Genomic DNA, 9,840 nt, shown 5'->3' on the forward strand with positions numbered 1-9,840 from the left:
ATCCAAAAAAACATATAAATACACCTTAAATTACATTTATTTAAAAATAAACCTTATTAGAGATTTTCTATATTTATATCTCAGATTACCCTTCTTTAAAAATACACAGATCAGCCTTGGATGGAGAAAAGAGAAAATACTGCAGGATATGTGTGGGCTAGGGGCTGCTGGAGTTTTATCTGGTGTCCTCCTTTCTTTATGAGGTTTCCCTCACTGCTGGCCAAGTGCCAGAGAAGGTGTGCACGCATCTCCCCGCCAATACCCGACAATGGGCAGCTCCTGCTTTGGCCTCAAGGAACGGCTGATAAAGCGGCTGCGGCCTCTGCCTACCTTGACCTTCATCCGTACCTGCCTGCCCCAGAGGAGGAGCAGAGATTTCCGCGTGGTGGTGGTCGGCTCGACCGGCGTGGGCAAGAGCGCGCTGGTGCAGAGGTGCGTGCGCGGCAACTTCCGTGAGGCGTATGTATCTGCCGACCATCGAAGATACCCACCTCCAGGCGCTGGGATGCAGCCACAAGGCGGGCGCAATGCACACCACCGGCGGCCGCCGCTACCAGGCGACTCGCCATTGCCAGGGTCACGCCTTCATCCTGGTCTACTCCGTCACCAAGAAGCAAACCCTGGAGGAGCTGAAGCCCCTCTATGAGCTGATCCGTCAACTCAAAGGCAACAGCCCGCAAAAGTGCGCCATCATCCTGGTGGGCAACAAGTGCGATGAGAGCCACCGGGAGGTGAGCGAGAAGGAAGGTGCTGCCTACGCGTCGGAGTGGAATTGTGCCTTCTTGGAGACCTCCGCCAAGATGAATATCAATGTGCAGGCGCTGTTCTAGATGCTGATAAACTTCGAGAAGAAGCCCGCCACTGCCACCGGCGCCCAGCCTCCCTAAAAGAAATCCCAGATCCCCAAGACAACGGAGAAGCTGGTGGTCAAGTGCATCATCATGTGAACCCTGAGCCTTAAGGAGCCCGACCCGCTTCTCCTTCAGGGTGCCGAAAACATGGACAGACCCCATTGTGCTCTGTCTACCTGTACATGACTGACTTTTGTGCTGTCCTTTGGGTTGTAACAATTAGATGTCAATAAATGTCCCTTGTGAGTTAGTAACTTTTCTTTTTCCCAGGCAAGAGGACTCGAATTGTTAAAATATGGACATTGGAGGAGGGGAGGAAAAGGAACAGGATGCATTTTAAAGGATGGGAACTTGGACGGACTTTAGAGATTAATGTTTAAAAAAGAGAATGGAAATAGCAAAATGAATTGAAAGATGTCACTGCCCTTCTTGTAATCCTAATATTGTGTATTATTCTTAAACATTTCAAGTCCTGTAAATGTCTGATCATATCTTCCCATTGTGTATTTAATTGTTAGGAGACATGTTTTTGCAACAAAAGCTCTGACAGCTGACTGTGAGACAGAGATACTAAACATGATAAGTAAATGAATGTTCTATAGCTGAGCATTGAGGGTGGGAGCAGAGAAAATTGTGAAAGTAGAACTTGCTTACTAAATATATGCCAATTGTTTCCTAAGTCATTAAAAAATGTTTAAGTATTCTACACTGCAGTTTTAAAAAATTATAACAGTTCCGTGACTTAATAAAGCTTTTCCTGCATGCAAAAATAAATAAATAAATACACACAGAACTGATCTTACTTACATGACATATATTACAGATGGCAAACAAAATGGTTTAAGGTTAATAATAACCAGCTCAAACATAGAAAGAGCCCATTTTGGGATTCAAATATCTAACCTGTCCATCTACAAAGTTAACTTTTCCTTTCATTTGACTGACTTTCCCTTTGTATATCATGGGCAGTCAGTCTTTTTTTTTTCCTGTTTTTTTTCCCTGTAGGAGTGATTTCTTGGACCATTGTCCTGGCTCCTCTTTTCCTAACCTCCCCAGAATTGTGTTGCTATCTACCTTAGATCTTATAACAACAACAACAACAACAACAACAACAAAAAAACTGAAGCTAAAGAGTTCTTTAGGCAAATGAGACTATTCAAAAGAGTCTATAATATGAATGGCATGTCCATCCCCCGCCTCATTTGTTAATATGTGTTGGGCTCAAATGTTCAAATTTGCCAGGTCAGTGTTCCAAACGCTGATTGGAAATATCTAATGTGCATTGTATGCAATAAAGTCACACTTCAATTTCAGCACAGGTTTTACGTTTTTGTTCCTGCTCATAATCTAAATAAACTTAGCGTTTCTCAGCTTAAATTTATTTCAGGCATGCTTTCTCCAAAGGATTTAAAATTTTAAATGCCTCCATGGCAGAATGGGAATGTTTATCCATTTGAGATGCTTAGAAATATAAGGAGTAATCATCTTTCTTTTCTCTGCAATACAGTTTTTGAATAACACAGATCATTTTGAAGTATATTTAACAAGTAGCTTGTTTCAGCTTCGATATTAGCTTGATTTACCATCTGCAAAATTACAAATAACATGACGCATTTATTACCCATAAAAGCTATTAGCAGGTCATTTTGTTCAGTTCATCATATGTGTCTTGAGACACAATCTGGCGTCTAACAGATTTTCATACATTGATGTCGCAGAGAATCAGACTGTTCTTTAATTGATTGTTTCTTGCTAGACTCCTTTTGATTAAAACAGGTTATGCTATTTGCTTTTAGTTCCACATTTCTCCACTTCAAAGTCTGGCCATAGAAAGCAGAAATTATTCTCATTTCTCTGAATTCTTTTAATTTAAAGTGAATGTATATATTTAAAAGTCTGCCATAATCAAGGGCTTTAAAAATGCCTTCAGTTTTTTCAATCTATGACTCCCTCAACAAGAATACAATCCTCACCATGTCTTTACAAAATGGATTGATCTTTTCCTGCCAAGTCATCGAATTTTGAACCTAGAACCTAAAGTGGGTACAGATCACAGGGACCAAAGGGAAAAGGAAGGGCTCCCTCAAAGCACTCTCTTTCCCTCACAATTTGCACAGACCCAGACAAGCAAAACTGAATCGTGGTGATAGTGTTGTATTCTTCTCCAGAGGGAAAAGAAAGTAAGAGTCTTTTGCTAAACTGGTTTCAGAAGGCCTAACTCATATTGTTCATTTAAGCAAAGAGATTGGTAAGCTCCTGAAACATCCCCTTCCTCCTCCCTCCCCCCCCCACCAAAAAAAGGGAAAACTCCAAAAGCTATGTGAACTCTGGAGGGATAAGGTCGGTGGTCCTGTCTCAAGCCTTCTACCCACATTCCCTGTGCAGTTAACACCATAAAAATAAAAGGGCTGCAATCAGATCAGTACTCATCAATAGGAATGAGTAGCAGCTCCCAGGCTCAAAACAAGAGCCTAATTCAGCATTCAAAAGGTTTTTGTTTGCCTAATGTCAGAAACAAACATAAAACTTTCTATCATGTGACATCCATGACACTAAGAGAGAGCAGTCACCCTTCCCTTAGGCTTCTGTCTTCCACAGACAAAAGCCATCAATAGCTCCTTTGTGTTCTACCTCAGCTTTCTGTCTTCACTGAGTCAGCCAATCATTCCCAACAGTCATCTGCTCTTTCCAGGTGAAATTCCCAAGTTCCCAGTCACAAAATCCCATGTCCCAAGGATGCATTAGTTGGCATAATAATATCCTAGCCAATAGTATTCTTAGCGGATCAAAAATTTTATTAGGATACAGGAATAATTCTAATTCTTATTTGAAAATTTTCTAGTGCTTTACTTGTTGTTTATACAACCTTTTGTGAAACATTTGCTATTTTAAATTATTTGGGGCAACCAGAAACATGTAAGTATACCAAACTTATTTTGTCATTTTTAGCACCAATTAACTCCTTAAAATTTACACTAGATTTATACAAGGCATAGCTGTCTGGGGATTCTATAAGATCTTTAATGCTTTAAACTTGAAAGCCACTATTCAGAGCCAGTGATGCACTGAGGAAAATTATGTAAGTTATGTCTTTAGAAATTACTTTTACTCTAGAATTTATTTAAAATCGAGTTGTGCTGATCATTTAAAATATTGTACTAAATTTAATAGAAAATCTCTTGGTGGATGCTTAGTGTAGATTGAAAAGCTTAAATGGCTTAAAAATAGCTTTGAAACATTATGTAGACACGTGAGGCAGTTATCATGTTTAAATGATGGGAGTTTAATGGTCTTCTCATACATTAACCCTACACTCTGATGGTGAGAAATGCCTGCATCTTACTCTAGAAATGGATAAAAATAAACATTTAAATTTAGTAAATCTGATGATTTAGTTAGCATCTCCTTACCTATTTGTAATATTTTTGAAATTCAATGAGGTGAATTTTTATGGCTCAGAGATCATTAGCTACAACGGAACCTTCAAATATATAATAAATAGTATGCACTTGGGACAACTTACTGAAGTATAGTTCTGTCTCCTTTCATGATATGCCCCAGTCTGTATAAGTATGAAACTAAAAAACAGCAACGCAACAACAACAGTGCTATCTTGTTTGATGGAATACTTTTTAAAATTAACAAATACTATTTGACTAAAATACTATTTGTTAGTCAACTCCTAAGGAATAAGTATATCCTATTCATGGAAATATACCTATGTCAAAGGCAATAGAAATGGCTAAAATGTACCATTATTTGATTTAGAATGTAAAATAAGTCACGTTTTTTCAGTGAATCTATTATGGAGAGGTATATTACAGGCACGTCGTTGGCTTCTAGAAAGAATTGTATGAAACAGTTTGTATTTAATACAAATGTGGGCAGCTAACTGAATGGGTTTAAAAAGAAATATATGTTTTTTAAATGGTAAGCTTCTCTAGATGAAAATATGAGCCTTTGTCAGAATCCCTTTGAGAGAGAGAGGGGAAAAAATAAAAGGAACATTCTCTGAAGTACTCGTCAATGTTATCTGGTCTAATCCAAACTGTAAAGTTATAAAATCTGTAGATTTCATTCACCAGCTCTGTACCAGTCACTCACACTGATAAAAAGGATTGGCTAAATATACTAAAATAGTAGTTGTATCCTGAATTGTTCCCTCTGACATGTGAAGTAATAGATTCTTTTATTATTATTAATAACATCTTGAAAAGAATTTCTATGCAGGTACATTTAGAGATGATATGAAAGGTAATGCACTGTAATTTTACTTCATTCTAAGGCTTCTGTAGTGGTGTAAAGTGAGATCAAATAAGTTGCCTTAAATCCTAACTAATTTTACTTTGGATAGACCTCTATATCTAGCTTTGGTGGAATATTCTATCACAAATACTTCCTAGGGATTTTAACATTATTTGATAGAGTAGGTATTATTATTATTATTATTATTATTGTGTGTGCTACACAGGCCTCTCACTGTTGTGGCCTCTCCCGTTGCGGAGCACAGCCTCCGGACGCGCAGGCTCAGCGGCCACGGCTCACGGGCCTAGTCGCTCTGCGGCATGTGGGATCTTCCCAGACCGGGGCACGATCCCGTGTCCTCTGCATCGGCAGGCGAACTCTCAACCACTGCACCACCAGGGAAGCCCTAGAGTAGGTATTATTATTCCCATTTGTATATAAAGAAACTGAGGCTGGGGATGCTGGGGTTTTTCTCTTTTTTTCATTAAAAAAAAGAAAAAAGGCAAATCTCTTCCGTTTTACACTGGTTTGCTTTATGCTCATGGTGGGAATTAAAGTCTATTCCATTTTATGAACACAGGTGATTGCATAGTGGATGAGTAAAACTTAGCATGATTTCTTACTTCTCTTCTTTGTTTGTTTTTTTTTTTAATTCCAGTAGCCATCTTTATTAAGTTACTTAATCAGTCTTTGGGTGTCTATGGACAAATCTCCATTAATATATAAACATGCCTTAGTGTCTTTCAAAAAACCACTAACCAACCAACATTGCTTCCTCTAATCCCCATCCCCGAAGCTATCTCTTTCCTTTGCTCCATAACATACAAGCTAATTGAAATTACTTCTCTTCTTTGGAAATGATGTTCTTTTAGGAGAAAACTGAGGCAGACATCCCTCTTCCTCTTAACTACTGCTTACATTACTTTTCCTTCAACTCTGTATTCTATGCTATGAAAGCATACCTTGGGAACACAAACGTTTCCTTGCCAACCATCATAACAGCATCTAGGGGTAAATCAGTCCAAATGGTGTCTCAATGGCCCAAGAAAGGTGCAATGAAAAAACAGTGAGCTGCGGATAAGAGGACATGGGGGCTGGTCTCCATCAGCAAGATTCTACGTAAATATAAGCCTGGGGTCTGCTTACTCATAATTGCATTATTAATTGAATGTTTTAATATATGACACACTCTTCTACAATCTTTGATTTCTTATTTAATTCTTACTACAAGCCTGTGAGACATATTATAATCCCCATCTTATAGATAATGAAATGAGGCCCAGAAGTTAAGAGGGTGAGAGCTGAGATTTGAATTGGTCTCTGGAGTCTTACTTTTGACCACTATGCCCATCCCCACATCCCCCCTCTATATAATAAAAGAGTTAAAGAGACATACGATCAAAGTTCCCTCTTTTTTGTACAGACTGATTAATTCTTTTTCCACTCTGAGTTAAACACCTACTTGTTCATCTAATCCTATCACTTTTTATTTACACACTTTGATTTGGCCTCCAGATAAGCAATCCACACTGGATCCAAGACATGAGATAGCTCTTTTGTTCTCTCTTACTGTTTCTCTCTATATATACAAATATAACCACTGTGAATAAGAATCAGCTGTATACACACACACACACACACACACACTCACAGTTGATTCTTATTATTCACAGTAGTTATGTTCATAAAGCCACTACAAAACTGAGTTAGCAAATACTGAATCATTGCTCCTAAGAGATATACAGGGCTAGGTTCCTGTGAGCCTCTGGTTGCAACATTTTTGTCAACAAATCAATACATAACCTTGTTTTATGTGTGTTACTCTTTAAAGATGCCTGATTTAATACAGATTGTTGACCCATTAACATTGAACTCACAACCTACAGCTTACAATTCATGCTTAAATGAAGCTTACCTCATTCATATTTTCTCTGTGAGCCACATCACCACCTTCTTGCTCTTAGGAACACTAGACAGCACTCCAGCGATATGCCTGTGGACCATTATAAATAGTTAAGCACCAACAAAAAGCACAAAAATGCAAAAATACACCACTAAATATACCACAAACAGAACACTTGTTTACAGCTGAAACTGAAAGGCAGAACATCACCTTATTTAGCCTCTTTTAGGAATGTGTGTCCAGCAACTCAAATTTTTCACTGCTCTTCTTATGTATATGTTTGAGAATGATCATGACAGTGCCTAGAATATTGATTTTGAGGTCACAAATAAATTTTAGCAAGTAGGCAAATTCATAAATACAGAATCCACAAATAATGAGGATGGACTGTATGTATGTGTGTGTGTATCTCCTCAACTCTGATCTCTGTTTTTCTGCCTTTCTCTTTTCCCACTTCCCCACTGTCCTCTCTTTTACCTTCTCTAGATAAAAGTAAATAAGTAAATTTTTTTTTGAATTATTTTCCACCTTGTTTCTGCAATCCTTATTTTCTTCTGATTTTCAGAAACTTTAGGGCTATTTTACACACACACACACACACCACACACACACACAGAGTCTTTGATTCCAAATCAGTTCAGCACACATCTATGTTGACAACAATGTTGTGGCTGATTATAAAGTATAATTGTTTTATATAACATGATGTCTGCTTGACAAATGGTCTTTAAAATGTAGTTAATATCTCAACAGAGAATCAAAGACAGGTCCAGGAATTCTTACTTTTTCTTTTCTTTCCCTGACCTTTGTATCACCTCATAGTATATGGGGGCAAGAATGTCTATATTCCTGATTTTTTTTTAAAGCTTCAAATTACTTGCATTTAATTTAGCAATCTGTTCTTCATTGGAGACTGGCTGAACTTACAAAAGCAATTACACCAGTTTCCTGTGACTTTGAAGGATATATATAGTTGTGTTAATTAAGCAGAAGAAGAGAATGTGGATTGCTGGTGATTTTCCAGTGGAAAAAACAATTGTCATCATCTGTGCAGCATTAATTGCTACATAGGGTAGGAGATTAATATTTTTTAACATTTTAAGTGGTTTTGCATAAATGTTAGCAATAAGCAAGCCATTTCATGTCTTATTGGTTTGCATTTTTAATAATATTGGAATGTTAGCCTTCCCATAAAGGGAAGATTGCAACAAAACTGAAATAGTGTTAAAACCTTGCTAAGTTATGTGCAAACTGACACTGTGTACCCCCATTGGGGAACACTCAGAGACAATGGTACTGTTGAAAACATAAAAAGAGGAGGAGGTAATTTGTTTTTAATTTTTCTTACATTTGTGAATTTAGTGCCATGAGAGGCCAACAACACTGGCTCCAAGGAGAAGACATCATGAACACCTCCTATATCTTTTTTAAAATTTTGTTAGACTTGGCCTTCTTTCAAGAACTGATCATTACGTTAGTAAAATTGCACCGAAATATAAATTGGTATACTTATTTGTACGAAGAGAAAACTCAACCAGATTCTTCACTATTATTTAAAATGGAAAAAGAATCTGAAAATATAGTGACCATGATTCATTCATTCAGTAACGATTACTGACCTGCTGGGGTGTACCGGGCCCTGTACTAGAAGTGGGAATACATAGCAAACATGACAAGTGGGGCTCCTTCTCTCTCTCAGGTTACATTCCCTGGGCATAGAGGTAGTTGTAGCAGGACCCACCATAAACAAATAAGTACAATATTTTCAGATAATGCTAGGAAGAAAATAAAGCAGCGTGGTATTTTAGAGTGTTTAAACAGCAAGGTCCTTGAAGGCCTCTCTGAGAAGGTGGCATTTATGCTGCCAACTGAGTGAGGAGAGGGAACAATCTACTAAAGGATGTAGGGGAGGGATTTCCATGCAGTGGTAAGAGGAGATGTCAGAGCCTGCTGCAGTTTTGGGCTTCGACCGTGAAAGACTAGCCTGGCTGCAGCACAACAGGAAGCCAGGTAAATTGAGGCTGGAAAGACCAAAGCCAGATCATGGGAGGGACTTGCATGCCCTGGAGAGGACACTGGATCTTGTTCTAAGTGCAAGGGGAAGCCATGAGAGAATGTAAGCAGGGAAGGACATAATCTTATATTCATTCATAAAATGAACTCTAACTGTGAGGAGAAAGAATAGGAGGAAGGTATGGTGAGAGGAATGGGCAAAAGAGTTGGTAAAACCTTATTCACTATTTTAAGCCCAGATTAAACAGAGACATGTGTTCCTTCCCCTATGCTCCCAGAGTTTTTTTTTTAATTGCATTTGCACTATGGGTGAACACGGGTTTATTGTTTCCTATGCAGAACTGAGGAAATACTATACTCAAAGCCCTTGTTTCTAGCACACACCCCTGAGCATAAGTGATGCTCAGGTGCACTTGCTGAACTAAAGTGAACCAAATGAAGGCAATGACACACTTCAGTCTGAATGTATGAAATATAGGTTCTTAATACTAAAACAATAGGTAACTAACTGATGGTTGAAGATAAAGAAAAATTTCTCCAGATGTAAATAAAATTTCATAATAGTATTAAAAGCCATCTAATCGCTGTCCTAAATGCCAAATGAAATCTCGACATGTCTAGGAAAAGTCCCAGATTCTCTAATTTGTATTCCCATTAAGTCCTGGTTTGAAATAAACTATTTCTTGATGTATATTTAGATAATAGGAGTACCCTTCTTGAACTACACATCAATAAATGTTAAGGCTCACTCATCATTGACTTTCATTTTTTTTAAAGTTTAATTTTTTTCCATCACAAGAGGAAATTTTGTTCATCACACCTCAAGAA

At 38.0% G+C, this 9,840-nt stretch overlaps 1 pseudogene; it reads left to right on the forward strand.

Annotated features, from left to right (window-relative positions):
- The first annotated feature begins 251 nt into the window (after window positions 1-251).
- On the forward strand, window positions 252-947 carry LOC115848902 (GTP-binding protein Di-Ras3-like; annotated as a pseudogene).
- Window positions 948-9,840: the final 8,893 nt, after the last annotated feature.

The sequence above is a fragment of the Globicephala melas genome, chromosome 7 (genome assembly GCF_963455315.2).
Source record: "Globicephala melas chromosome 7, mGloMel1.2, whole genome shotgun sequence".
Classification (NCBI taxonomy): Eukaryota; Metazoa; Chordata; class Mammalia; order Artiodactyla; family Delphinidae; genus Globicephala; species Globicephala melas.